Raw genomic sequence first — 27,116 nt, 5'->3', positions numbered from 1 at the left:
CTGCTATTATATTTTTGGTTCAGATTATGCCACAATGTAATATTGAGATTTTACATTGTGCTTTTTTTTTGCTGTACAGATGAACATTTTGTCAATTTAATAAAATTGTCTGCAGATTTTTGCATCATGGTGTCCACATGTTGGGTATTTCAGAATGACTGTTGGTGTCATGCGATAGAAAAACAGATGTTTGTATTGAAGACAACTGGATAAGAGCAGTCTCTCCTTTCCTCATAAATGGAACAATATTAATGTATCGAAACAATGACACATGTGGACATTTTTTAAACATTTTACTAGGATGACCAATGACGTTTCGTGAAGATCCTGGTCACGCAGCGGCGATGGGATCGTAAACATTCCCTTCGTTCCGCCAGCAAGAATAATGGCCTGACCCTGGCAGTTTTCCTTCAATATAAAAGTCCGGCAATGACGATGTTGAAAAATAATAAAAAGGTCGATATGAGTTACTGTTTATGGGGAAATGTTAGCAAATTTGGAATTTTGTTTAACAATTTAAAAAAAGATAGCATTTATGTCAAAAACTAATATAGCATTGACATTATTGTTAGCAGCATTAAAAATAAATGATACTAGATAGTTATCATGGTAACAGTAAAACAACAAATTTTGAATGCTACATTTAGTAAAAATATTCATAATATTATTGGTATAATTGTAATCAACTTTAGAAAACACTTTAAAATCCCATTGTTAATTATCCCATTTGCATTACACAATGTTCAGTACGTTTTTCATATTGGAAATTTTATTTTTATTGAACCTTTATTTAACTAGACAAGTCAGTTAAGAACAAAATCTTATTTACAATGACGGCCAAACCCCAACATTGCATGACAGTTTGTTTGAATCAATTATTTGGTGACGTGAATATATTTAGTGTAGTTTTATCTAAAAGGATAACTTTTTAAATGTTTTATAAATTCACAGAGGAGGATGGTCCTCCTCTGAGGGGCCTCCACTGTTGGATCGATGTGTACGACAGCGTGTTCCAGTTCCCACCAACATCCAGCAACTTCACACAGCCATTGAAGAGGAGTGGGGCAACATTCCACAATCAGCAGCCTGATCAACTCCATGCGAAGGAGTCGCGCTGCACGGTGGTCACACCAGATACTGACTGGTTTTATGCAGTGGTGGTTTTAGCATGTAAATCTTGGTGGGTAAACTCAACATTTCATGCCAGCAAAGCCACAACACTAAACGATACATTAATTACACTATAAGGGTGACAAAAGGTGCCCACTAACTGTTGGGGCCTACATAAAGCAAGCTGTCCCAACAGCAGAGATTTCTTTTCAGCACCATGGAGGGGATCCTTACCACCGCTACACCTGGCACCACCAAGTCAGAACAGTAGGCTAACTTATGAGGGGGAAGGGACATATCTCCCTGGCATATTACATAATTTTTGCAGCAGCATATAATACAATTTTGGACTCACATTGTTGTGCTGTGCTCACTTGAACAGGAAGGTGGCACAGCGGTTCTTCTTGTGGGCAAATTTTGTCATCAAAGTCTGGCATTCTCTAGATTTATGGTGCTTTCAAGATAACTGGGAACAAAAAAAAATAATAAAAGGTTGAATCATGACGTCAGTGATCTTCAGGTCGGAGCTCTAGAAAGAGGCCTGAGTTCCCGAGTTGGATTGAAAGCGTATTTTCCCAGTCTGAGCTCGTTTTTTTTTCCCCCAGTTGTCTTGAACTCACTGAAGTCAGTTCCAAGTTTCCACTTGTTTTGAACGCTGCAGAAGTTGTACTAGGTTGATAGTGTGGCCAATGTATTCAACCTTTTCTGGCCCACAGTGTTACATGTGACTGTTTATCCTTTTAAGCTTGAAAAAGAAACCCTTAAACCCAGATTTGGACCACACACCTCTCCACTGAGTAGCAAGCCAGTGATTGCTTTGCAACACTTGCAGTTAGCCACTGATCAAATCAAATTGTATTTGTCACATGCGCCGAATACAACAGGTGTAGACCTTACAGTGAAATGCTTACTTACTAGCCTCTAACAAACAATGCAGTTTTAAGAAAAATAAGTATTAAGTCAAAAATAGACCATTAAAAAAGACCATTAAAACATTTCATTAATTAAAGAGCAGCAGTAACAGAGTCCTTCCAAATCAACCGTTGTTATATTTGCAATTTCCAAATTCATGTGTAATATTAATGTCCATTGGCCGATGAGCACCCATATGTTTTTTTAATCTATAATTTCTCGACAAGGTTTGAGAAGGATTTGCCAGTAGATTGTTGATTCGTGACGATGGCCGCTTGTCTAGCTTGCTAGCTAAGATTTTGAAAGTCAAGCTGCTGTAGATATAACGTGATTTGATGTCATTTTATTTGCGGCCAATGACTTTTAGCCTTCTTGGATGGGCACTTCTAATATAAATCTATGGCAGCACCCAAGGGGCTTGAATTTTCAAGCTCTCTCTGTAGATTTTGCGCTGACAAAGTGTCCCCATGAGTGACAGAAGTGAGCCAATCACGGCGCAACTAGAGTGCATTACTAACCCCTACACTGGCTGCCCCTCCACCACAGAAAGCACTAAACTCGGCTGAAACATCTGCATTTTGGAGATGCCATACTCAAGAAAGCAACCATGTTTGTATGCGGCTTTATTAACTCAAATATTATTTTTTTACATTGTTTGCAAACTGATATGTGACATGTATTTATGTAAAAAATAACATGAAAAACGTGTCTTTTTTTTCTGAACGGGTGGGTCTCAAAACAGGTGGTGCTCACCTGCCCTGAATGACAGGCCACCACTGAGTATATGTGACCAATAGATGCATATCTGTTTTCATGTGAAATCCATAGATTAGGGTCGAATGAATTTATTTCAATTGACTGATTTCCTTATATGAACTATAACTCAGTAAATTGGTTTAAATTGTTGCGTTTTTATATTTGTAAATAATTGTACAAATTATAATAATTATTAATTTACCAAGTATACAGGATGGAACATTTATTCTGACGGATTTCAAAAAAATCCGCGACCCGAAGTAGTTAGTTTTTGTTGCCTGTTTCACGGCAGTGTAAATAAACAATGCAGTTTGTATGGCCGAATAGGGTCTGACTGAAACATTCTGCTGTCATCGAGGCGCAGGACTGAAATCTGCTTCAAGCCGAATAGAGATTTAATTACTTTTGGAGTGGAGTGAGTCGGTGAGTTTGCTACATGATAATGATAATGCTAACTAGCATTATCATTAGCTAGGCGAATGTCAGAAGGCCGCTAGCGTATTACCAATGCAAAGACGTTTGGATCGGGGTGTTGTTCTCCTTGGGACGAAGGTCGAACACAAGCAAACTTCAGATTTACTGTTGGCATTAGCAAGAAGTGATAGGAGTTAAAGTTATCATTGCGCCAGCTGATCAACTAACGTTAGCTAAAGTTCGCTAGCTAACTGTAGCTTGTTTGAAAGACAGTACGAAAGTTAGCTGTGGTACCTACGTCTGCATGCTTGCTAATGTGATTCTCCAGGCCTGTTGTGTTCTGATCCTCCTGGCCTGTTGTGTTGTGATCCTCCTGGCCTGTTGTGTTCTGATCCTCCTGGCCTGTTGTGTTCTGATTCTCCAAGCCTGTTGTGTTCTGATCCTCCAGGCCTGTTGTGTTCTGATCCTCCTGGCCTGTTGTGTTCTGATTCTCCTGGCCTGTTGTGTTCTGATCCTCCTGGCCTGTTGTGTTCTGATCCTCCTGGCCTGTTGTGTTCTGATTCTCCTGGCCTGTTGTGTTCTGATCCTCCTGGCCTGTTGTGTTCTGATCCTCCTGGCCTGTTGTGTTCTGATCCTCCTGGCCTGTTGTGTTGTGATCCTCCTGGCCTGTTGTGTTGTGATCCTCCAGGCCTGTTGTGTTCTGATTCTCCAGGCCTGTTGTGTTCTGATTCTCCAGGCCTGTTGTGTTCTGATTCTCCAGGCCTGTTGTGTTCTGATTCTCCAGGCCTGTTGTGTTCTGATCCTCCTGGCCTGTTGTGTTCTGATTCTCCAGGTTCCTCCAAGCCATGCACTGCAGCTGTGTATGGAGCTCCAGGGCTCTGTCCCCTGCCCTGCTCCCTAGGCTGCTGTCCCATGCAGGATGCTGGGCTCCGGGGACCAGGCCTAGTGGTATCTGGAGCTCCCCTCGGAGACTGGCCTCGGCTATAGAGACCACGCAGCCCATCCCCCTGCCCAGCCAAGCCCGGGTGGTGATCTGTGGAGGGGGCATCGTAGGGACGTCTGTGGCCTATCACCTGGCCAAGCTGGGCTGGACTGAGATAATACTATTGGAGCAGGGAAGGTAGGAGAGGCTAAATGATGTGGTCTGTTTACAAGAGGGGGGTGCATGTTTCCATAACACTTTATTTGTGGGTAGGTGGACAATATATCATGATTTCATGAGTTCATTGTTTTACTGGGCTTGTCAGGTGATGAGAGACCAACACAGTGAAAACATGGACTAGCCTACGAGACCTTATGTAATCAATGATAACATCTAGAAATCACAAGGAACCATGGTCTTATGTCTCATTACTCACCCTGCTGGGTTGTGGTCCTCTGTGTGTGTGAGATCTACTGTGTGGTCCTCTGTGTGTGTGATCTACTGTGTGGTCCTCTGTGTGTGTGATCTACTGTGTGGTCCTCTGTGTGTGTGATCTACTGTGTGGTCCTCTGTGTGTGTGATCTACTGTGTGGTCCTCTGTGTGTGTGATCTACTGTGTGGTCCTCTGTGTGCGTGATCTACTGTGTGGTCGATCTACTGTGTGGTCCTCTGTGTGTGTGTGATCTACTGTGTGGTCCTCTGTGTGTGTGTGTGTGTGTGATCTACTGTGTGATCTACTGTGTGTGTGTGTGTGTGTGTGTGTGTGTGTGTGTGTGATCGATCTACTGTGTGGTCCTCTGTGTGTGTGTGTGTGATCTACTGTGTGGTCCTCTGTGTGTGTGTGTGTGATCTACTGTGTGGTCCTCTGTGTGTGTGTGTGTGTGGTCCTCTGTGTGTGTGTGTGTGGTCCTCTGTGTGTTAGACAGGGGGAAAGTAGATGGCATTTCTTACAGTTATGGGATCTACTGTGATCTACTGTCTGTGTAATTGCGGATCATAGAATCCCAAAATGAATCCCTATGAATTATTGTGATCTCATGGGCCTTGTAAGGATTGGGCATCTCGCCTGTATTATGCATGACCTTTTAATGAGCCATTAACACAACCAGTCAGGCTGTTTTCATCTGATTGGATTTAATGAGCCATTAACACAACCAGTCAGGTTGTTTTCATCTGATTGGATTTAATGAGCCATTAACACAACCAGTTAGGATGTTTTCATCTGATTGGATTTAATGAGCCATTAACACAACCAGTCAGGATGTTTTCATCTGATCTAACAACCTCGTGTAAATATTTATAAAATACAGACAAATCACATTTTTCACTGCACAGAGCCTTTAAATAGTGGTGAAATAGCTGACAGTTTTCTTGGCATCTTTGTTTTAGTTATTGTGATAGGCTCACGGTTTACCCGGTACGGTGTACCCCCACTATTTAGTGAACCGCCTTACTTTCACCCCTAGTGTTATAGGCCGAGTGCTGGTACCACCAGGCTGGGTGTTAGGCTGGGTGCTGGTACCACCAGGCTGGGTGTTAGACTGGGTGCTGGTACCACCAGGCTGGGTGTTAGGCTGGGTGCTGGTACCACCAGACTGGGTGTTAGGCTGGGTGCTGGTACCACCAGGCTGGGTGTTAGGCTGGGTGCTGGTACCACCAGGCTGGGTGTTAGGCTGGGTGCTGGTACCACCAGGCTGGGTGTTAGGCTGGGTGTTAGGCTGGGTGCTGGTACCACCAGGCTGGGTGCTGGTACCACCAGGCTGGGTGTTAGGCTGGGTGCTGGTACCACCAGGCTGGGTGTTAGGCTGGGTGCTGGTACCACCAGGCTGGGTGCTGGTACCACCAGGCTGGGTGTTAGGCTGGGTGCTGGTACCACCAGGCTGGGTGTTAGGCTGGGTGCTGGTACCACCAGGCTGGGTGTTAGGCTGGGTGTTAGGCTGGGTGCTGGTACCACCAGGCTGGGTGTTAGGCTGGGTGTTAGGCTGGGTGCTGGTACCACCAGGCTGGGTGTTAGGCTGGGTGCTGGTACCACCAGGCTGGGTGTTAGGCTGGGTGCTGGTACCACCAGGCTGGGTGTTAGGCTGGGTGCTGGTACCACCAGACTGGGTGTTAGGCTGGGTGCTGGTACCACCAGGCTGGGTGTTAGGCTGGGTGCTGGTACCACCAGGCTGGGTGTTAGGCTGGGTGCTGGTACCACCAGGCTGGGTGTTAGACTGGGTGCTGGTACCACCAGGCTGGGTGTTAGGCTGGGTGCTGGTACCACCAGACTGGGTGTTAGGCTGGGTGCTGGTACCACCAGGCTGGGTGTTAGGCTGGGTGCTGGTACCACCAGGCTGGGTGTTAGGCTGGGTGCTGGTACCACCAGGCTGGGTGTTAGGCTGGGTGTTAGGCTGGGTGCTGGTACCACCAGGCTGGGTGCTGGTACCACCAGGCTGGGTGTTAGGCTGGGTGCTGGTACCACCAGGCTGGGTGTTAGGCTGGGTGCTGGTACCACCAGGCTGGGTGCTGGTACCACCAGGCTGGGTGTTAGGCTGGGTGCTGGTACCACCAGGCTGGGTGTTAGGCTGGGTGCTGGTACCACCAGGCTGGGTGTTAGGCTGGGTGTTAGGCTGGGTGCTGGTACCACCAGGCTGGGTGTTAGGCTGGGTGTTAGGCTGGGTGCTGGTACCACCAGGCTGGGTGTTAGGCTGGGTGCTGGTACCACCAGGCTGGGTGTTAGGCTGGGTGTTAGGCTGGGTGCTGGTACCACCAGGCTGGGTGTTAGGCTGGGTGCTGGTACCACCAGGCTGGGTGTTAGGCTGGGTGCTGGTACCACCAGGCTGGGTGTTAGGCTGGGTGCTGGTACCACCAGGCTGGGTGTTAGACTGGGTGCTGGTACCACCAGGCTGGGTGCTGGTACCACCAGGCTGAGTGTTAGGCTGGGTGCTGGTACCACCAGGCTGGGTGTTAGGCTGGGTGCTGGTACCACCAGGCTGGGTGTTAGGCTGGGTGCTGGTACCACCAGGCTGAGTGTTAGGCTGGGTGCTGGTACCACCAGGCTGGGTGTTAGGCTGGGTGCTGGTACCACCAGGCTGGGTGTTAGGCTGGGTGTTAGGCTGGGTGCTGGTACCACCAGGCTGGGTGCTGGTACCACAGGCTGGGTGTTAGGCTGGGTGCTGGTACCACCAGGCTGGGTGTTAGGCTGGGTGTTAGGCTGGGTGCTGGTACCACCAGGCTGGGTGTTAGGCTGGGTGCTGGTACCACCAGGCTGGGTGCTGGTACCACCAGGCTGGGTGTTAGGCTGGGTGTTAGGCTGGGTGCTGGTACCACCAGGCTGGGTGTTAGGCTGGGTGCTGGTACCACCAGGCTGGGTGCTGGTACCACCAGGCTGGGTGTTAGGCTGGGTGCTGGTACCACCAGGCTGGGTGTTAGGCTGGGTGCTGGTACCACAGGCTGGGTGTTAGGCTGGGTGCTGGTACCACCAGGCTGGGTGTTAGACTGGGTGCTGCTACCACCAGGCTGGGTGTTAGGCTGGGTGCTGGTACCACCAGGCTGGGTGTTAGGCTGGGTGCTGGTACCACCAGGCTGGGTGTTACCTAACCATGTTGTCCTCATCTCTCTGTGTGTTAGGCTAGGTGCTGTACCTAACCATGTTGTCCTCATCTCTGTGTTAGGCTAGGTGCTGTACCTAACCATGTTGTCCTCATCTCTCTGTGTGCTAGGCTAGGTGCTGTACCTAACCATGTTGTCCTCATCTCTGTGTTAGGCTAGGTGCTGTACCTAACCATGTTGTCCTCATCTCTCTGTGTGTTAGGCTAGGTGCTGTACCTAACCATGTTGTCCTCATCTCTGTGTTAGGCTAGGTGCTGTACCTAACCATGTTGTCCTCATCTCTCTGTGTGTTAGGCTAGGTGCTGTACCTAACCATGTTGTCCTCATCTCTGTGTTAGGCTAGGTGCTGTACCTAACCATGTAGTCCTCATCTCTCTGTGTGCTAGGCTAGGTGCTGTACCTAACCATGTTGTCCTCATCTCTCTGTGTTAGGCTAGGTGCTGTACCTAACCATGTTGTCCTCATCTCTCTGTGTGCTAGGCTAGGTGCTGTACCTAACCATGTTGTCCTCATATCTCTGTGTGCTAGGCTAGGTGCTGTACCTAACCATGTTGTCCTCATCTCTGTGTGCTAGGCTAGGTGCTGTACCTAACCATGTTGTCCTCATCTCTCTGTGTGCTAGGCTAGGTGCTGTACCTAACCATGTTGTCCTCATCTATCTGTGTGCAAGGCTAGGTGCTGTACCTAACCATGTTGTCCTCATCTCTGTGTTAGGCTAGGTGCTGTACCTAACCATGTTGTCCTCATCTCTCTGTGTGCTAGGCTAGGTGCTGTACCTAACCATGTTGTCCTCATCTCTCTGTGTGCTAGGCTAGGTTTGAGTTTATTTTTTATTTTTACAGGGACAGTGCACATTAATCAACGTTTCAGTAAAAGTGCTGGTTTTAGCCAGCCGGCTAATTTTCAACCGCAGTTCCTGGGCAGGTTATTAAAAACAATTACAATATAGACAATAGCAACATAGAACAAGCAAGACATAGCAACATAGGACAAGCAAGACGTAGCATACGGACAGAGCAACATAGAGCAAAAAGCAGCAAGACAAAATTCATAAAAGCAACAAAGTGTTTCCACACCTCACAAGCTACAGACAACAGACAACATGGAAAGCGGCAACACACAGCTAGGGACCATGTTCACAAATCTGATTGACTTTTAGCCATGTCTTCAAGCATTTTGTGAAAGTGTGATATGTGGTGCAGTTATGTGTGTCTGATGGCAGTGTATTCCAGACATGGGAAGCTCTCACAGAGAATGCAGATTTACTAAAGGTGCTTTTCCTTAGGGGAACTATACAGTCACCTCTCATGGCAGACCTTGTGGATCTGCTGCCATATGTCTGGGTTTTCTGTTTAACAAAAATATTGAGTGGAGGGGAGCCAGGCCATTAAGGATCTTGAATACAAGACATGTGTCGGTGTATTGCACAAGATTTTCCCAACTCAAGAGCTCATGCTTTCTAAGGATGTGACAATGATGATGGCTATTGGGCTTCCTATCAAGCACTTTGAGAGCCTGTTTGTAGACAGACTGAATAGGTTTTAATGTTGTACAGCAAGCTTGGGCCCAACTAGTCAAGCAGTATGTTAAGTGGGGGAGTATCATAGAGTTGAAGTACAGTTTTGCTACCTCTGTAGTCAAACAATTTTGTATAAATCGGAAATTAGCTAGGTTGAATTTAGTTATTTGAATTACCTTTTTCACATGCTTTTTAAAAGAGAGGTTGGAATCAAGTATGATGCCAAGGTACTTAAAATCGGATACCACCTGGAGCTTCTCCCCTGACACATAGACATCTGGCTCAGTAGCATCTGTTGCCCTCTTTGTGAAGAACATGCAAACAGTTTTTTCACATTGAGATGCAAACACGAGTCACTGAGCCACTTTGTAACCTGGACCATCACAGTAGTGAGTTCTTGTGCAGCTTGTTGTTTGCTCTTTGCATGCACATATATCACTGTATCATCTGCATACATTTGAACTTCAGACCCAGTACAGACAGAAGGCAGATCATTAATGTACAGGCTGAACAGGAGGGGCCCCAGTATTGACCCTTGGGGCACGCCCACATCATAGCTACGATAGGGCGAAAGCTCATTGCTCACTCTGACGCACTGAGTTCTGCCTTCAAGGTATGATTTCATCCATCTCAAGGCATCAGGGGAAAAGTTGAACTTGGACAATTTTGTGATGAGAATCTCATGGTTAACAGTATCAAAAGCCTTCCTTAGGTCCAGAAACACAGCCCCAACAGCACCCCCTTTGTCCATCTTGGACTTCACATTTTCCAGAAGAAAGCAGTTGGCCGTTTCTGTGGAGTGTTTCGCTCTGAAGCCAAACTGCATGGAGTGTAATGTGAAAGGGCTGTTGTTGAGGTGGGCAATCAGTTGTTCTGTTACACACTTTTCAACAACCTTTGACACCACAGGTAGTATACTAATGGGCCTGTAGTTACTCACGTCAGCAGGGTCGCCTGATTTAAAGATGGCCGTTATTATGGCCGACTTCCATACCCTTGGAAACACACCGAGACCAATAGATGTGTTGGTGACCTTAGTAATGGGGCCAATGAGTGACTCTTTGTAGTTTTTAACAAAGGTAGAGTCCATCCCAAACACATCTTTGGCTTTAGAGTTCTTTAGTGAGCTAATCACCTTGTTCACCTTTGACTCAGAAACCTCCCTTATGATGAAGACAGGTTGAGAGTCTTCATCCTAACCATGTTGTCCTCATCTCTCTGTGTGCTAGGCTAGGTGCTGTACCTAACCATGTTGTCCTCATCTCTCTGTGTGCTAGGCTAGGTGCTGTACCTAACCATGTTGTCCTCATCTCTCTGTGTGCTAGGCTAGGTGCTGTACCTAACCATGTTGTCCTCATCTCTCTGTGTGCTAGGCTCGGTGCTGTACCTAACCATGTTGTCCTCATCTCTCTGTGTGCTAGGCTCGGTGCTGTACCTAACCATGTTGTCCTCATCTCTCTGTGTGCTAGGCTCGGTGCTGTACCTAACCATGTTGTCCTCATCTCTCTGTGTGCTAGGCTAGGTGCTGTACCTAACCATGTTGTCCTCACCTCTCTGTGTGCTAGGCTAGGTGCTGTACCTAACCATGTTGTCCTCATCTCTCTGTGTTAGGCTAGGTGCTGTACCTAACCATGTTGTCCTCATCTATCTGTGTGTTAGGCTAGGTGCTGTACCTAACCATGTTGTCCTCATCTCTGTGTTAGGCTAGGTGCTGTACCTAACCATGTTGTCCTCATCTCTCTGTGTTAGGCTAGGTGCTGTACCTAACCATGTTGTCCTCATCTCTGTGTTAGGCTCGGTGCTGTACCTAACCATGTTGTCCTCATCTCTGTGTTAGACTCGGTGCTGTACCTAACCATGTTGTCCTCATCTATCTGTGTGCTAGGCTAGGTGCTGTACCTAACCATGTTGTCCTCATCTCTGTGTTAGGCTCGGTGCTGTACCTAACCATGTTGTCCTCATCTCTCTGTGTGCTAGGCTAGGTGCTGTACCTAACCATGTTGTCCTCATCTCTGTGTTAGGCTAGGTGCTGTACCTAACCATGTTGTCCTCATCTCTCTGTGTGTTAGGCTAGGTGCTGTACCTAACCATGTTGTCCTCCTCTATCTGTGTGCTAGGCTAGGTGCTGTACCTAACCATGTTGTCCTCATCTCTCTGTGTTTTAGGCTAGGTGCTGTACCTAACCATGTTGTCCTCATCTCTCTGTGTGCTAGGCTAGGTGCTGTACCTAACCATGTTGTCCTCATCTCTCTGTGTGCTAGGCTAGGTGCTGTACCTAACCATGTTGTCCTCATCTCTCTGTGTGCTAGGCTAGGTGCTGTACCTAACCATGTTGTCCTCATCTCTCTGTGTGCTAGGTTAGGTGCTGTACCTAACCATGTTGTCCTCATCTCTCTGTGTGCTAGGCTAGGTGCTGTACCTAACCATGTTGTCCTCATCTCTCTGTGTGCTAGGCTAGGTGCTGTACCTAACCATGTTGTCCTCATCTCTCTGTGTGCTAGGCTAGGTGCTGTACCTAACCATGTTGTCCTCATCTCTCTGTGTGCTAGGCTAGGTGCTGTACCTAACCATGTTGTCCTCATCTATCTGTGTGTTAGGCTAGGTGCTGTACCTAACCATGTTGTCCTCATCTATCTGTGTGTTAGGCTAGGTGCTGTACCTAACCATGTTGTCCTCATCTATCTGTGTGTTAGGCTCGGTGCTGTACCTAACCATGTTGTCCTCATCTATCTGTGTGCTAGGCTAGGTGCTGTACCTAACCATGTTGTCCTCATCTCTCTGTGTGCTAGGCTAGGTGCTGGCACCACCAGGCTGTGTGCTGGGATCGTCAGCGTGGCCAAGCCCATCTCTATTGAGTGTAAATGGCTGACTACTCCAACTCCCTGTATGAACACCTGGAGGAGGAGACTGGGGTCAAGACAGGTGGGATGGACTTCTACACTATGACTAGCCCGAGTTCCACTCCATTTGTACTAACATGCCTACAGTATGACTAGCCTGAGTTCCAATCCATTTGTACTAACATGCCTACAGTATGACTAGCCTGAGTTCTGCTCCATTTGTACTAACACGCCTACAGTATGACTAGCCTAAGTTCCACTCCATTTGTACTAACATGCCTACAGTATGACTAGCCTGAGTTCCAATCCATTTGTACTAACATGCCTACAGTATGACTAGCCTGAGTTCTGCTCCATTTGTACTAACACGCCTACAGTATGACTAGCCTAAGTTCCACTCCATTTGTACTAACATGCCTACAGTATGACTAGCCCGAGTTCCACTCCATTTGTACTAACATGCCTACAGTATGACTAGCCTGAGTTCCAATCCATTTGTACTAACATGCCTACAGTATGACTAGCCTGAGTTCTGCTCCATTTGTACTAACACGCCTACAGTATGACTAGCCTAAGTTCCACTCCATTTGTACTAACATGCCTACAGTATGACTAGCCTAAGTTCCACTCCATTTGTACTAACATGCCTACAGTATGACTAGCCTGAGTTCCAATCCATTTGTACTAACATGCCTACACTATGACTAGCCTGAGTTCTGCTCCATTTGTACTAACATGCCTACAGTATGACTAGCCTGATTTCCAATCCATTTGTACTAACATGCCTACAGTATGACTAGCCTGAGTTCTGCTCCATTTGTACTAACATGCCTACACTATGACTAGCCTGAGTTCTGCTCCATTTGTACTAACATGCCTACAGTATGACTCTAGCCTGAGTTCCGCTCCATTTGTAGTAACATGCCTACAGTATGACTCTAGCCTGAGTTCCGCTCCATTTGTAGTAACATGCCTACAGTATGACTAGCCTGAGTTCCACTCCATTTGTACTAACATGCCTACAGTATGACTAGCCTGAGTTCTGCTCCATTTGTACTAACATGCCTACACTAGGACTAGCCTGAGTTCTGCTCCATTTGTAGTAACACGCCTACAGTATGACTCTAGCCTGAGTTCCACTCCATTTGTACTAACACGCCTACAGTATGACTCTAGCCTGAGTTCTGCTCCATTTGTACTAACATGCCTACAGTATGACTCTAGCCTGAGTTCCACTCCATTTGTACTAACACGCCTACAGTATGACTCTAGCCTGAGTTCTGCTCCATTTGTACTAACTCCTTATCAGTGAATGTCTCTGGAAGCTGATTAGTTTGCCTCTCCTGCTCTCTGCAGTACAGTTCCACTCTGTTTCAACATACCTAAATGGGTTTATGAACATGTCTTTGCTGTGTGGTCTGTCTTCTGATTGTGTTTTAGCCAGTTGTTTTGGTTGTTGTCATGTCTTGTTATGTCTGTTCCTGTCCTTTCTCTTCATTCTCTCTCTCTGCTGGTCTTTTTAGGTTACCTTCTCTGTCTCTCATTCCTCAGCTGTTCTACATCTGCCCTAACTAGCTCTTTCACTCTTCCCCACCTGTTCTCTCTTCCCCCTCTGATTAGGTCTCTATTTCTCTCTCTGTTCCTGCTACTTTCAGTGTCTGATTCTTGTTTGTGTTTTTTGATGCCAGAAGCAAGCTGTCGTCTCGTTTGCTTCCACCTTGTCCTGTCCTGTCGGAGTCTGCCTGGCAGGAGCATCCTGCACTATACTAACGTTCTTTTTGTTCCGCTGACAACGTTGGAAGAGGATTTATGCCATTCCTGTATTTTCATTAAAGAACTCTGTTTTCTGTTAAAACCGCTTTTGGGTCTTCACTCAAGTTCATAACAGTTGTTGAATCAATTATTATATATTATCTATGAGGTCATGTGACGAGCTGTATCCTACCAGTGCTTCCCCCTCCTCCTCTCACATGCTGTTTCAGTTTGTGTTTCAACACAGATTTACCAGTGGTATTTAGTCTTGTGGAACAACAGATTTACCAGTGGTATTTAGTCTTGTGGAACAACATATTTACTAGTGGTGTTTAGTCTTGTATAAACAACAGATTTACCAGTGGTATTTAGTCTTGTATAAACAACAGATTTACCAGTGGTATTTAGTCTTGTATAAACAACAGATTTACCAGTGGTATTTAGTCTTGTATAAACGCAGATTTACCAGTGGTATTTAGTCTTGTATAAACAACAGATTTACCAGTGGTATTTAGTCTTGTATAAACACAGATTTACCAGTGGTATTTAGTCTTGTGGAACAACAGATTTCCCAGTGGTATTTAGTCTTGTGGAACAACAGATTTACTAGTGGTATTTAGTCTTGTATAAACAACAGATTTACCAGTGGTATTTAGTCTTGTATAAACGCAGATTTACCAGTGGTATTTAGTCTTGTGGAACAACAGATTTACCAGTGGTATTTAGTCTTGTATAAACAACATATTTACCAGTGGTATTTAGTCTTGTGGAACAACAGATTTACCAGTGGTATTTAGTCTTGTGGAACAACAGATTTACCAGTGGTATTTGGTCTTGTATAAACAACAGATTTACCAGTGGTATTTAGCCTTGTATAAACAACAGATTTACCAGTGGTATTTAGCCTTGTATAAACAACAGATTTACCAGTGGTATTTAGTCTTGTGGAACAACAGATTTACTAGTGGTATTTAGTCTTGTATAAACAACAGATTTACCAGTGGTATTTAGTCTTGTATAAACAACAGATTTACTCCTGTGCCAACATCCAGTGAGTATGGCAGGGCGTTGCCTTGTGTGGTTTAACACGAGATGTCTCATGACTTGGTAGTCCTAATGTGTGTGTGTGTGTGTGTGTGTGTGTGTGTGTGTGTGTGTGTGTGTGTGTGTTCCAGGTTACGTGAAAACAGGCTCTCTATGTCTGGCCCAGAATCAGGACCGTTTCCTCTCCCTGAAGCGCCTGGCATCCAGGCTGAAGTAAGTCCCTTCCTAACCCTTCTCTTCCTCCCCTCCCTGACCCTCTCCTCTGGTCTGAATTATAGCCCAGTACTCTCTCTGGTCCAGTCCCTTCCTAACCCTTCTCTTCCCTCCCCTCCCTGACCCTCTCCTCTGGTCTGAATTATAGCCCAGTACTCTCTCTGGTCCAGTCCCTCCCTGACCCTCTCCTCTGGTCTGAATTATAGCTCAGTATTCTCTCTGGTCCAGTCCCTCCCTGACCCTCTCCTCTGGTCTGAATTATAGCCCAGTACTCTCTCTGGTCCAGTCCCTCCCTAACCCTTCTCTTCCCTCCCCTCCCTGACCCTCTCCTCTGGTCTGAATTATAGCTCATTACTCTCTCTGGTCCAGTCCCTCCCTGACCCTCTCCTCTGGTCTGAATTATAGCCCAGTACACTCTCTGGTCCAGTCTCTCCCTAACCTCTCACCTCCCTCCCTCCCCTCTCTCTCCTCCCTCCCCTCCCCCTCTCTCCTCCTCTCTCTCCTCCTCCTCTCTCTCCTCCCTCTCTCCTCCTCCCTCCTCTCTCTCCTCCTTCCTCAGTGTGATGGGGATCCCCTGTAACGTAATTAAACCCAAAGAGGTGTCCAAGCTCCACCCCCTGGTGAATATTCATGACCTAGTGGGGGCGCTCCACCTGCCGGGGGATGCCGTGGTGTCACCGCCTGACGTCAACCACGCCCTCGCCACAGCAGCAGTCGGACACGGTGAGACAGTAAAACCAAGGATGGACTATTGTTCGGCCTGCAAGCCAAACATTCCCAGGTTTTCCAGAAATCCTGATTGGATGATTCCAGATTTCCTGCTTGTTCCATCCTGATTTGGGGGAATTTTCCAACCGGGATTTCTGGAAAAACTGCATTTTAGGAAGAATCCTGCAATTTTTGCAAGCCTATCTGTTGTGGAGGTTTCAATAGAAAGTTACAACCATGTGGTTTCACCATCAGTTAGAATGTAATGAAGCCAGAAAGCAAGGCTTCTGTAGGAAAGGTCGAAGGTGTGGCCTGCCAAGGTCGAAGGTGTGGCCTGCCAAGGTCGAAGGTGTGGCCTGCCAAGGTCGAAGGTGTGGCCTGCCAGGGTGTGGCCTGCCAAGGGCCCGGGTGTGGCCTGCCAAGGGGCCAGGGTGTGGCCTGCCAGGGTGTGGCCTGCCAAGGGGCCAGGGTGTGGCCTGCCAAGGGGCCGGGGTGTGGCCTGCCAAGGGGCCAGGGTGTGGCCTGCCAACGGGCCAGGTGTGGCCTGCCAAGGGGCCAAGGTGTGGCCTGTCAAGGGGCCAGGGTGTTGCCTGCCAAGCAGAGTGAGTTCGTCAGTGCCCAGGGGGCATCTCTTTGGCTAATTTGCCATCATGCTACTCCAATCAAACTCACGATGAACTATTGATAGTGTTTGTCATGTTTGATCACATTGTACCTTTCTACATGAAAACATGTACAGTTGAAGTTGGACATTTACATACACTTAGGTTGGAGTCATTAAAACTCATTTTTCAACCACTCCACAAATGTTTTGTTAGCAAACTATAGTTTTGGCAAGTCTGTTAGGACATCTACTTTGTGCATGACACAAGTCAAATTATGTGGATATATTGAAGCAACATCTCAAGACATCAGTCAGGAAGTTAAAGCTTGGTCGCAAATGGGTCTTCCAAATGGACAATGACCCCAAGCATACTTCCAAAGTGGTGGCAAAATGGCTTAAGGAAAACAAAGTCAAGGTATTGGAGTGGCCATCACAAAGCCTTGACCTCAATCATATAGCAAATCTGTGGGCAGAACTGAAAAAGCGTGTGCGAGCAAGGAGGCCTACAAACCTGACTCAGTTACACCAGCTCTGTCAGGAGGCCTACAAACCTGACTCAGTTACACCAGCTCTGTCAGGAGGCCTACAAACCTGACTCAGTTACACCAGCTCTGTCAGGAGGCCTACAAACCTGACTCAGTTACACCAGCTCTGTCAGGAGGAATCAGCCAGAATTCACCCAACTTATTGTGGAAAGCTACCTGAAATGTTGACCCAAGTTAAACAATTTAAAGGCAATGATACCAAATATCAATTGAGTGTATGTAAACTTCTGAACCACTGGGAATGTGATGAAAGAAATAAAAGCTGAAATAAATCATTCTCTCTACTATTATTCTGACATTTCACATTCTTAAAATAAAGTGGTGATCCTAACAGATTAAATATCATGAATTGTGAGAAACTGAGTTTAAATGCATTTGGTTAAGGTGTATGTAAACTTCTGACTTCAACTGTTTGCCATGTTCTGATCTCCAGGTGCCCAGATCCTCCACAGTTAACCATGTTCTGATCTCCAGGAGCCCAGATCCACCACAGTTAACCATGTTCTGATCTCCAGGAGTCCAGATCCACCACAGTTAACCATGTTCTGATCTCCAGGAGTCCAGATCCACCACAGTTAACCATGTTCTGATCTCCAGGTGCCCAGATCCTCCACAGTTAACCATGTTCTGATCTCCAGGAGCCCAGATCCACCACAGTTAACCATGTTCTGATCTCCAGGAGCCCAGATCCACCACAGTCAACCATGTTCTGATCTCCAGGAGTCCAGATCCACCACAGTTAACCATGTTCTGATCTCCAGGTGCCCAGATCCTCCACAGTTAACCATGTTCTGATCTCCAGGAGTCCAGATCCACCACAGTTAACCATGTTCTGATCTCCAGGAGTCCAGATCCACCACAGTTAACCATGTTCTGATCTCCAGGAGTCCAGATCCACCACAGTTAACCATGTTCTGATCTCCAGGAGCCCAGATCCACCACAGTTAACCATGTTCTGATCTCCAGGAGCCCAGATCCACCACAGTTAACCATGTTCTGATCTCCAGGAGTCCAGATCCACCACAGTTAACCATGTTCTGATCTCCAGGAGTCCAGATCCACCACAGTTAACCATGTTCTGATCTCCAGGAGTCCAGATCCACCACAGTTAACCATGTTCTGATCTCCAGGAGCCCAGATCCACCACAGTTAACCATGTTCTGATCTCCAGGAGCCCAGATCCACCACAGTTAACCATGTTCTGATCTCCAGGAGTCCAGATCCACCACAGTTAACCATGTTCTGATCTCCAGGAGTCCAGATCCACCACAGTTAACCATGTTCTGATCTCCAGGAGTCCAGATCCACCACAGTTAACCATGTTCTGATCTCCAGGAGTCCAGATCCACCACAGTTAACCATGTTCTGATCTCCAGGAGTCCAGATCCACCACAGTTAACCATGTTCTGATCTCCAGGAGTCCAGATCCACCACAGTTAACCATGTTCTGATCTCCAGGAGTCCAGATCCACCACAGTTAACCATGTTCTGATCTCCAGGAGTCCAGATCCACCACAGTTAACCATGTTCTGATCTCCAGGAGTCCAGATCCACCACAGTTAACCATGTTCTGATCTCCAGGAGTCCAGATCCACCACAGTTAACCATGTTCTGATCTCCAGGAGCCCAGATCCACCACAGTTAACCATGTTCTGATCTCCAGGAGTCCAGATCCACCACAGTTAACCATGTTCTGATCTCCAGGAGTCCAGATCCACCACAGTTAACCATGTTCTGATCTCCAGGAGCCCAGATCCACCACAGTTAACCATGTTCTGATCTCCAGGAGTCCAGATCCATGAGCGCACCACAGTCAACCATGTTCTGATGGAGAAGGGACATGTGACAGCGGTGGAGACGGACAGAGGAGCCATCGAGTGTGAATACTTTGTCAACTGTGCAGGACAGGTGAACCTCTCTCTAACCATTACGTGTGTGTGTGTGTGTGTGTGTGTGTGTGTGTGTGTGTGTGTGTGTGACTGTAAATGACATGGGGTCTCTCCCTCCACTAGTCTTTAGACAGTTAACAGCTAGACAGCTCTCTTCAGCCCAACTGATCTGTAAGGTTTCATAACGCGTTATGAATGATAGGATGGGTCCTATTTAGTGCACTAGAATAAGGAACCATTTGGGACACAATCATGCTGTATATGAAGTGTTGTAACTAGCTGTCTCTGAGGTTTCTAATCTAAAGACTCTCTGGGTGTAGGAGCTGGACCAGGCCAGTGTTGTATCTAATCTAAAGACTCTCTGGGTGTAGGACCTGGACCAGGCCAGTGTTGTATCTAATATAAAGACTCTCTGGGTGTAGGAGCTGGACCAGGCCAGTGTTGTATCTAATATAAAGACTCTCTGGGTGTAGGAGCTGGACCAGGCCAGTGTTGTATCTAATCTAAAGACTCTCTGGGTGTAGGAGCTGGACCAGGCCAGTGTTGTATCTAATCTAAAGACTCTCTGGGTGTAGGAGCTGGACCAGGCCAGTGTTGTATCTAATCTAAAGACTCTCTGGGTGTAGGAGCTGGACCAGGCCAGTGTTGTATCTAATCTAAAGACTCTCTGGGTGTAGGAGCTGGACCAGGCCAGTGTTGTATCTAATATAAAGACTCTCTGGGTGTAGGAGCTGGACCAGGCCAGTGTTGTATCTAATATAAAGACTCTCTGGGTGTAGGAGCTGGACCAGGCCAGTGTTGTATCTAATCTAAAGACTCTCTGGGTGTAGGAGCTGGACCAGGCCAGTGTTGTAACTAGCTGTCTCTGAAGGTTCTAGAAGTGCTCATATCATAGGGGTTTATGAATGCTATATGATGTGTTATAACTGTCCTATGTATGTTCTACAGTGGGCATATGAGCTGGGCCAGGCCAGTGAAGTGTTGTAACTAGCTGTCTCTGACGTTTCTAGAAGTGCTCATATCATAGGGGTTTATGAATGCTATATGATGTGTTATAACTGTCCTATGTATGTTCTACACTGGGCGTATGAGCTGGGCCAGGCCAGTGAAGTGTTGTAACTAGCTGTCTCTGAAGTTTCTAGAAGTGCTCATATCATAGGGGTTTATGAATGCTATATGATGTGTTATAACTGTCCTATGTATGTTCTACAGTGGGCATATGAGCTGGGCCAGGCCAGTGAAGTGTTGTAACTAGCTGTCTCTGACGTTTCTAGAAGTGCTCATATCATAGGGGTTTATGAATGCTATATGATGTGTTATAACTGTCCTATGTATGTTCTACACTGGGCGTATGAGCTGGGCCAGGCCAGTGAAGTGTTGTAACTAGCTGTCTCTGAAGTTTCTAGAAGTGCTCATATCATAGGGGTTTATGAATGCTATATGATGTGTTATAACTGTCCTATGTATGTTCTACAGTGGGCGTATGAGCTGGGCCAGGCCAGTGAAGTGTTGTAACTAGCTGTCTCTGAAGTTTCTAGAAGTGCTCATATCATAGGGGTTTATGAATGCTATATGATGTGTTATAACTGTCCTATGTATGTTCTACACTGGGCGTATGAGCTGGGCCAGGCCAGTGAAGTGTTGTAACTAGCTGTCTCTGAAGTTTCTAGAAGTGCTCATATCATAGGGGTTTATGAATGCTATATGATGTGTTATAACTGTCCTATGTATGTTCTACAGTGGGCGTATGAGCTGGGCCAGGCCAGTGAAGTGTTGTAACTAGCTGTCTCTGAAGTTTCTAGAAGTGCTCATATCATAGGGGTTTATGAATGCTATATGATGTGTTATAACTGTCCTATGTATGTTCTACAGTGGGCGTATGAGCTGGACCAGGCCAGTGTTGTAACTAGCTGTCTCTGAAGTTTCTAGAAGTGCTCATATCATAGGGGTTTATGAATGCTATATGATGTGTTATAACTGTCCTATGTATGTTCTACAGTGGGCGTATGAGCTGGGCCAGGCCAGTGAAGTGTTGTAACTAGCTGTCTCTGAAGTTTCTAGAAGTGCTCATATCATAGGGGTTTATGAATGCTATATGATGTGTTATAACTGTCCTATGTATGTTCTACAGTGGGCGTATGAGCTGGGCCAGGCCAGTGAAGTGTTGTAACTAGCTGTCTCTGAAGTTTCTAGAAGTGCTCATATCATAGGGGTTTATGAATGCTATATGATGTGTTATAACTGTCCTATGTATGTTCTACAGTGGGCGTATGAGCTGGGCCAGGCCAGTGAGACCAAGGTGTCTGTTCCTCTCCATGGATGTGAACACTTCTACCTCCTCTCCAAACCTCTACCAGAGCCTCTCCAGCCCAGCACCCCAGGTGAGTCTACCTGCTCTCCAAACCTCTACCAGAGCCTCTCCAGCCCAGAACCCCAGGTGAGTCTACCTCCTCTACAGCCCAGCACCCCAGGTGAGTCTACCTCCTCTCCAGCCCAGAACCCCAGGTGAGTCTACCTCCTCTACAGCCCAGAACCCCAGGTGAGTCTACCTCCTCTACAGCCCAGCACCCCAGGTGAGTCTACCTCCTCTACAGCCCAGAACCCCAGGTGAGTCTACCTCCTCTACAGCCCAGAACCCCAGGTGAGTCTACCTCCTCTACAGCCCAGCACCCCAGCTGAGTCTACCTCCTCTACAGCCCAGAACCCCAGGTGAGTCTACCTCCTCTACAGCCCAGCACCCCAGGTGAGTCTACAGCCCAGCACCCCAGGTGAGTCTACCTCCTCTACAGCCCAGCACCCCAGGTGAGTCTACAGCCCAGCACCCCAGGTGAGTCTACAGCCCAGAACCCCAGGTGAGTCTACCTCCTCTACAGCCCAGAACCCCAGGTGAGTCTACCTCCTCTACAGCCCAGAACCCCAGGTGAGTCTACCTCCTCTACAGCCCAGCACCCCAGGTGAGTCTACCTCCTCTACAGCCCAGCACCCCAGGTGAGTCTACCTCCTCTACAGCCCAGCACCCCAGGTGAGTCTACCTCCTCTACAGCCCAGCACCCCAGGTGAGTCTACCTCCTCTACAGCCCAGAACCCCAGGTGAGTCTACCTCCTCTACAGCCCAGCACCCCAGGTGAGTCTACAGCCCAGCACCCCAGGTGAGTCTACCTGCTCTCCAAACCTCTACCAGAGCCTCTCCAGCCCAGAACCCCAGGTGAGTCTACCTCCTCTACAGCCCAGCACCCCAGGTGAGTCTACCTCCTCTACAGCCCAGCACCCCAGGTGAGTCTACCTCCTCTACAGCCCAGCACCCCAGGTGAGTCTACCTCCTCTACAGCCCAGCACCCCAGGTGAGTCTACCTCCTCTACAGCCCAGCACCCCAGGTGAGTCTACCTCCTCTATAGCCCAGAACCCCAGGTGAGTCTACCTCCTCTACAGCCCAGAACCCCAGGTGAGTCTACCTCCTCTCAGAGCCTCTCCAGCCCAGCACCCCAGGTGAGTCTACCTCCTCTATAGCCCAGAACCCCAGGTGAGACTACCTCCTCCTCCTCTATCCATAGGTTGGAGAACGTCCTCCGGAAGTTGTCGTAATTACTGTGTAAGTCTATGGAAGGGGGTGAGAACCATGAGCCTCCTAGGTTTTGTTTTGAAGTCGATGTGCCCAGAGGAGGACGGAAACTAGCTGTCCTCCGGCTACACTATGGTGCTGCTGAGGCTACTGTGACCATTGCAAAACGGTGTGTTTTAATCAATGATTTGGTAACATGCAAATATTTTTTGTGTAGTTTTATCTAAATGGGATAACCTTTTTAATGTTTTACTATTTTAAATGTTTATGAAATTCACTGAGGAGGATGGTCCTCCCCTTCCTCCTCTGAGGAGCCTCCGCTGGCCTGAACTCTGTCCTGTCTGGTGGTTAGGGTCAGGGTTAGACTGTGTTGTAACGGTGTATCTCTGTGTGTTCTCTCTAGTGGTGATGGATATGGACGGGAGGATCTATGTGAGAGCGTGGCAGGGAGGTGTCCTGTCTGGAGGTTAGGGTCAGGGTTAGACTGTGTTGTAACTGTGTATCTCTGTGTGTTCTCTCTAGTGGTGATGGATATGGACGGGAGGATCTATGTGAGAGCGTGGCAGGGAGGGGTCCTCTCTGGAGGATTTGAGAAGAACCCTAAACCCATCTTCACCGAGGGACGTAACCAGCTGGAGATTCAGACCATGCAGGAGGACTGGGACCACTTCGGTAAAAGACGGGGGTGATTGTTCTATAACGGCACCCTATTCTGTGTATGTTGCCACGGCTACTGTAAAACACGGAGTCCATTTAGTTTTGTTTTCCATAGCGACTTTGTGAGTGCATACATTTTAAAATGGGTTGGCCCCAGTGGGAATCGAACCCATGATGTTGGCGCACACTCTTACCAACTGAGACAGTATGGGTTGGCCCCAGTGGGAATCGAACCCATGATGTTGGCGCACACTCTTACCAACTGAGACAGTATGGGTTGGCCCCAGTGGGAATCGAACCCATGATGTTGGCACACACTCTTACCAACTGAGACAGTATGGGTTGGCCCCAGTGGGAATCGAACCCATGATGTTGGCGCACACTCTTACCAACTGAGACAGTATGGGTTGGCCCCAGTGGGAATCGAACCCATGATGTTGGCGCACACTCTTACCAACTGAGACAGTATGGGTTGGCCCCAGTGGGAATCGAACCCATGATGTTGGCGCACACTCTTACCAACTGAGACAGTACCAACTAACCCATACTGGTTATATACTGTGTGAGGTGGTTATATACCATAGTAACTGACCGGTCCATAGTGTCTCTACCTAACCCCCTCTCTTACCCCCTCTCTCTCACCCTCCCTGTAGAACCCATGCTGTCATCCCTGTTGAGGAGGATGGTGTAGTTCGAGGTGTTTCTCTACCTTACCCCCTCTCTCACCTCCTCCCTCCCCCTGTAGAACCCATGCTGTCAGCCCTGTTGAGGAGGATGGTGTAGTTCGAGTGTTTCTCTACCTTACCCCCTCTCTCACCTCCTCCCTCCCCTGTAGAACCCATGCTGTCAGCCCTGTTGAGGAGGATGGTGTAGTTCGAGGTGTTTCTCTACCTAACCCCCTCTCTTACCCCCTCTCTCTCACCCTCCCTGTAGAACCCATGCTGTCATCCCTGTTGAGGAGGATGCCAGAACTAGAGGTGTTTCTCTACCTAACCCCCTCTCTTACCCCCTCCCTCCCCTGTAGAGCCCATGCTGTCAGCCCTGTTGAGGAGGATGGTGTAGTTCGAGGTGTTTCTCTACCTTACCCCCTCTCTTACCCCCTCCCTCCCCCTGTAGAGCCCATGCTGTCAGCCCTGTTGAGGATGATGGTGTAGTTAGAGGTGTTTCTCTACCTAACCCCCTCTCTTACCCCCTCCCTCCCCCTGTAGAGCCCATGCTGTCAGCCCTGTTGAGGATGATGGTGTAGTTAGAGGTGTTTCTCTACCTAACCCCCTCTCTTACCCCCTCCCTCCCCCTGTAGAGCCCATGCTGTCAGCCCTGTTGAGGATGATGGTGTAGTTAGAGGTGTTTCTCTACCTAACCCCTCTCTTACCCCCTCCCTCCCCCTGTAGAGCCCATGCTGTCAGCCCTGTTGAGGAGGATGGTGTAGTTAGAGGTGTTTCTCTACCTAACCCCCTCTCTTACCCCCTCCCTCCCCCTGTAGAGCCCATGCTGTCAGCCTTGTTGAGGAGGATGGTGTAGTTAGAGGTGTTTCTCTACCTAACCCCCTCTCTTACCCCTCCCTCCCCCTGTAGAGCCCATGCTGTCAGCCCTGTTGAGGAGGATGGTGTAGTTAGAGGTGTTTCTCTACCTAACCCCTCTCTTACCCCCTCCCTCCCCTGTAGAGCCCATGCTGTCAGCCTTGTTGAGGAGGATGGTGTAGTTAGAGGTGTTTCTCTACCTAACCCCCTCTCTTACCCCCTCCCTCCCCCTGTAGAGCCCATACTGGCAGCCCTGTTGAGGAGGATGCCAGAACTAGAAGTGTGTGAGATCCAGCAGCTGGTCAACTGTCCTGAGTCGTTCACCCCAGACATGCGCTGTCTGATGGGGGAGACACCGGGGTGCACGGCTACTTCGTCCTGGCTGGAATGAACGCCTCTGGCCTGGCCTTCGCTGGAGGAGCAGGAAAGTAAGGAGAGGACATTTCCAGTACATCTACTTTAGGGTTGAGAGTGAGAACGACAGGACATTTCCAGTACATCTACTTTAGGGTTGAGAGTGAGAACGACAGAACATTTCCAGTACATCTACTTTAGGGTTGAGAGTGAGAACGACACGACATTTCCAGTACATCTACTTTAGGGTTGAGAGTGAGAACGACAGGACATTTCCAGTACATCTACTTTAGGGTTGAGAGTGAGAACGACAGGACATTTCCAGTACATCTACTTTAGGGTTGAGAGTGAGAACGACAGGACATTTCCAGTACATCTACTTTAGGGTTGAGAGTGAGAACGACAGGACATTTCCAGTACATCTACTTTAGGGTTGAGAGTGAGAACGACAGGACATTTCCAGTACATCTACTTTAGGGTTGAGAGTGAGAACGACAGGACATTTCCAGTACATCTACTTTAGGGTTGAGAGTGAGAACGACAGGACATTTCCAGTACATCTACTTTAGGGTTGAGAGTGAGAACGACAGGACATTTCCAGTGCATCTACTTTAGGGTTGAGACTGAGAACGACGGGACATTTCCAGTACATCTACTTTAGGGTTGAGAGTGAGAACGACAGGACATTTCCAGTACATCTATGATGGCAAGCAAACAAAACATGAACATTTAAGGACTGAATTTGTTGATGAAAACAGTCCTGATGTTACAACGTAGTCGGAGTGTGGTAGACTGAGTGTGGTAGACTGAGTGTGGTAGACTGAGTGTGGTAGACTGAGTGTGGTAGACTGAGTGTGGTAGGCTGAGTGTGGTAGACTGAGTGTGGTAGACTGAGTGTGGCAGGCTGAGTGTGGCAGACTGAGTGTGGCAGACTGAGTGTGGTAGACTGAGTGTGGTAGACTGAGTGTGGCAGACTGAGTGTGGTAGACTGAGTGTGGTAGACTGAGTGTGGCAGACTGAGTGTGGTAGACTGAGTGTGGTAGACTGAGTGTGGTAGGCTGAGTGTGGTAGACTGAGTGTGGTAGACTGAGTGTGGCAGGCTGAGTGTGGCAGACTGAGTGTGGCAGGCTGAGTGTGGCAGACTGAGTGTGGTAGACTGAGTGTGGTAGACTGAGTGTGGTAGACTGAGTGTGGTAGACTGAGTGTGGTAGACTGAGTGTGGCAGACTGAGTGTGGCAGACTGAGTGTGGCAGACTGAGTGTGGCAGACTGAGTGTGGCAGACTGAGTGTGGTAGACTGAGTGTGGTAGACTGAGTGTGGTAGACTGAGTGTGGTAGACTGAGTGTGGTAGACTGAGTGTGGTAGACTGAGTGTGGTAGACTGAGTGTGGTAGACTGAGTGTGGTAGACTGAGTGTGGTAGACTGAGTGTGGTAGACTGAGTGTGGTAGACTGAGTGTGGTAGACTGAGTGTGGTAGACTGAGTGTGGTAGACTGAGTGTGGTAGACTGAGTGTGGTAGACTGAGTGTGGTAGACTGAGTGTGGTAGACTGAGTGTGGCAGACTGAGTGTGGCAGACTGAGTGTGGCAGACTGAGTGTGGCAGACTGAGTGTGGCAGGCTGAGTGTGGCAGGCTGAGTGTGGCAGGCTGAGTGTGGCAGGCTGAGTGTGGCAGACTGAGTGTGGTAGGCTGAGTGTGGTAGGCTGAGTGTGGCAGGCTGAGTGTGGCAGACTGAGCGTGGCAGACTGAGCGTGGCAGACTGAGCGTGGCAGGCTGAGCGTGGCAGGCTGAGCGTGGCAGACTGAGCGTGGCAGACTGAGCGTGGCAGACTGAGCGTGGCAGGCTGAGCGTGGCAGGCTGAGCGTGGCAGGCTGAGTGTGGTAGACTGAGTGTGGCAGACTGAGTGTGGCAGGCTGAGTGTGGTAGACCTGAGTGTGGTAGACTGAGTGTGGCAGGCTGAGTGTGGCAGGCGGAGTGTGGTAGACTGAGTGTGGCAGGCTGAGTGTGGCAGGCGGAGTGTGGCAGACTGAGTGTGGCAGGCTGAGTGTGGCAGGCTGAGCGTGGTAGACTGAGCGTGGTAGACTGAGCGTGGCAGGCGGAGCGTGGCAGGCGGAGCGTGGCAGACTGAGCGTGGCAGGCTGAGCGTGGCAGGCTGAGCGTGGCAGGCTGAGCGTGGCAGGCTGAGTGTGGCAGGCGGAGTGTGGGGT

At 48.3% G+C, this 27,116-nt stretch overlaps 1 pseudogene; it reads left to right on the top strand.

Moving 5' to 3' along the window:
- The first annotated feature begins 3,051 nt into the window (after nt 1–3,051).
- Nucleotides 3,052–27,116, top strand: part of LOC135554628 (pyruvate dehydrogenase phosphatase regulatory subunit, mitochondrial-like) — a 42,530-nt pseudogene continuing 18,465 nt past the window's right edge.

The sequence above is a fragment of the Oncorhynchus masou genome, chromosome 2, assembly GCF_036934945.1.
Source record: "Oncorhynchus masou masou isolate Uvic2021 chromosome 2, UVic_Omas_1.1, whole genome shotgun sequence".
NCBI classification, from domain to species: domain Eukaryota; kingdom Metazoa; phylum Chordata; class Actinopteri; order Salmoniformes; family Salmonidae; genus Oncorhynchus; species Oncorhynchus masou.
The sequence above is the reverse complement of the archived record's forward strand: the minus strand, read 5'-3'. Positions and strand labels throughout refer to the sequence as shown.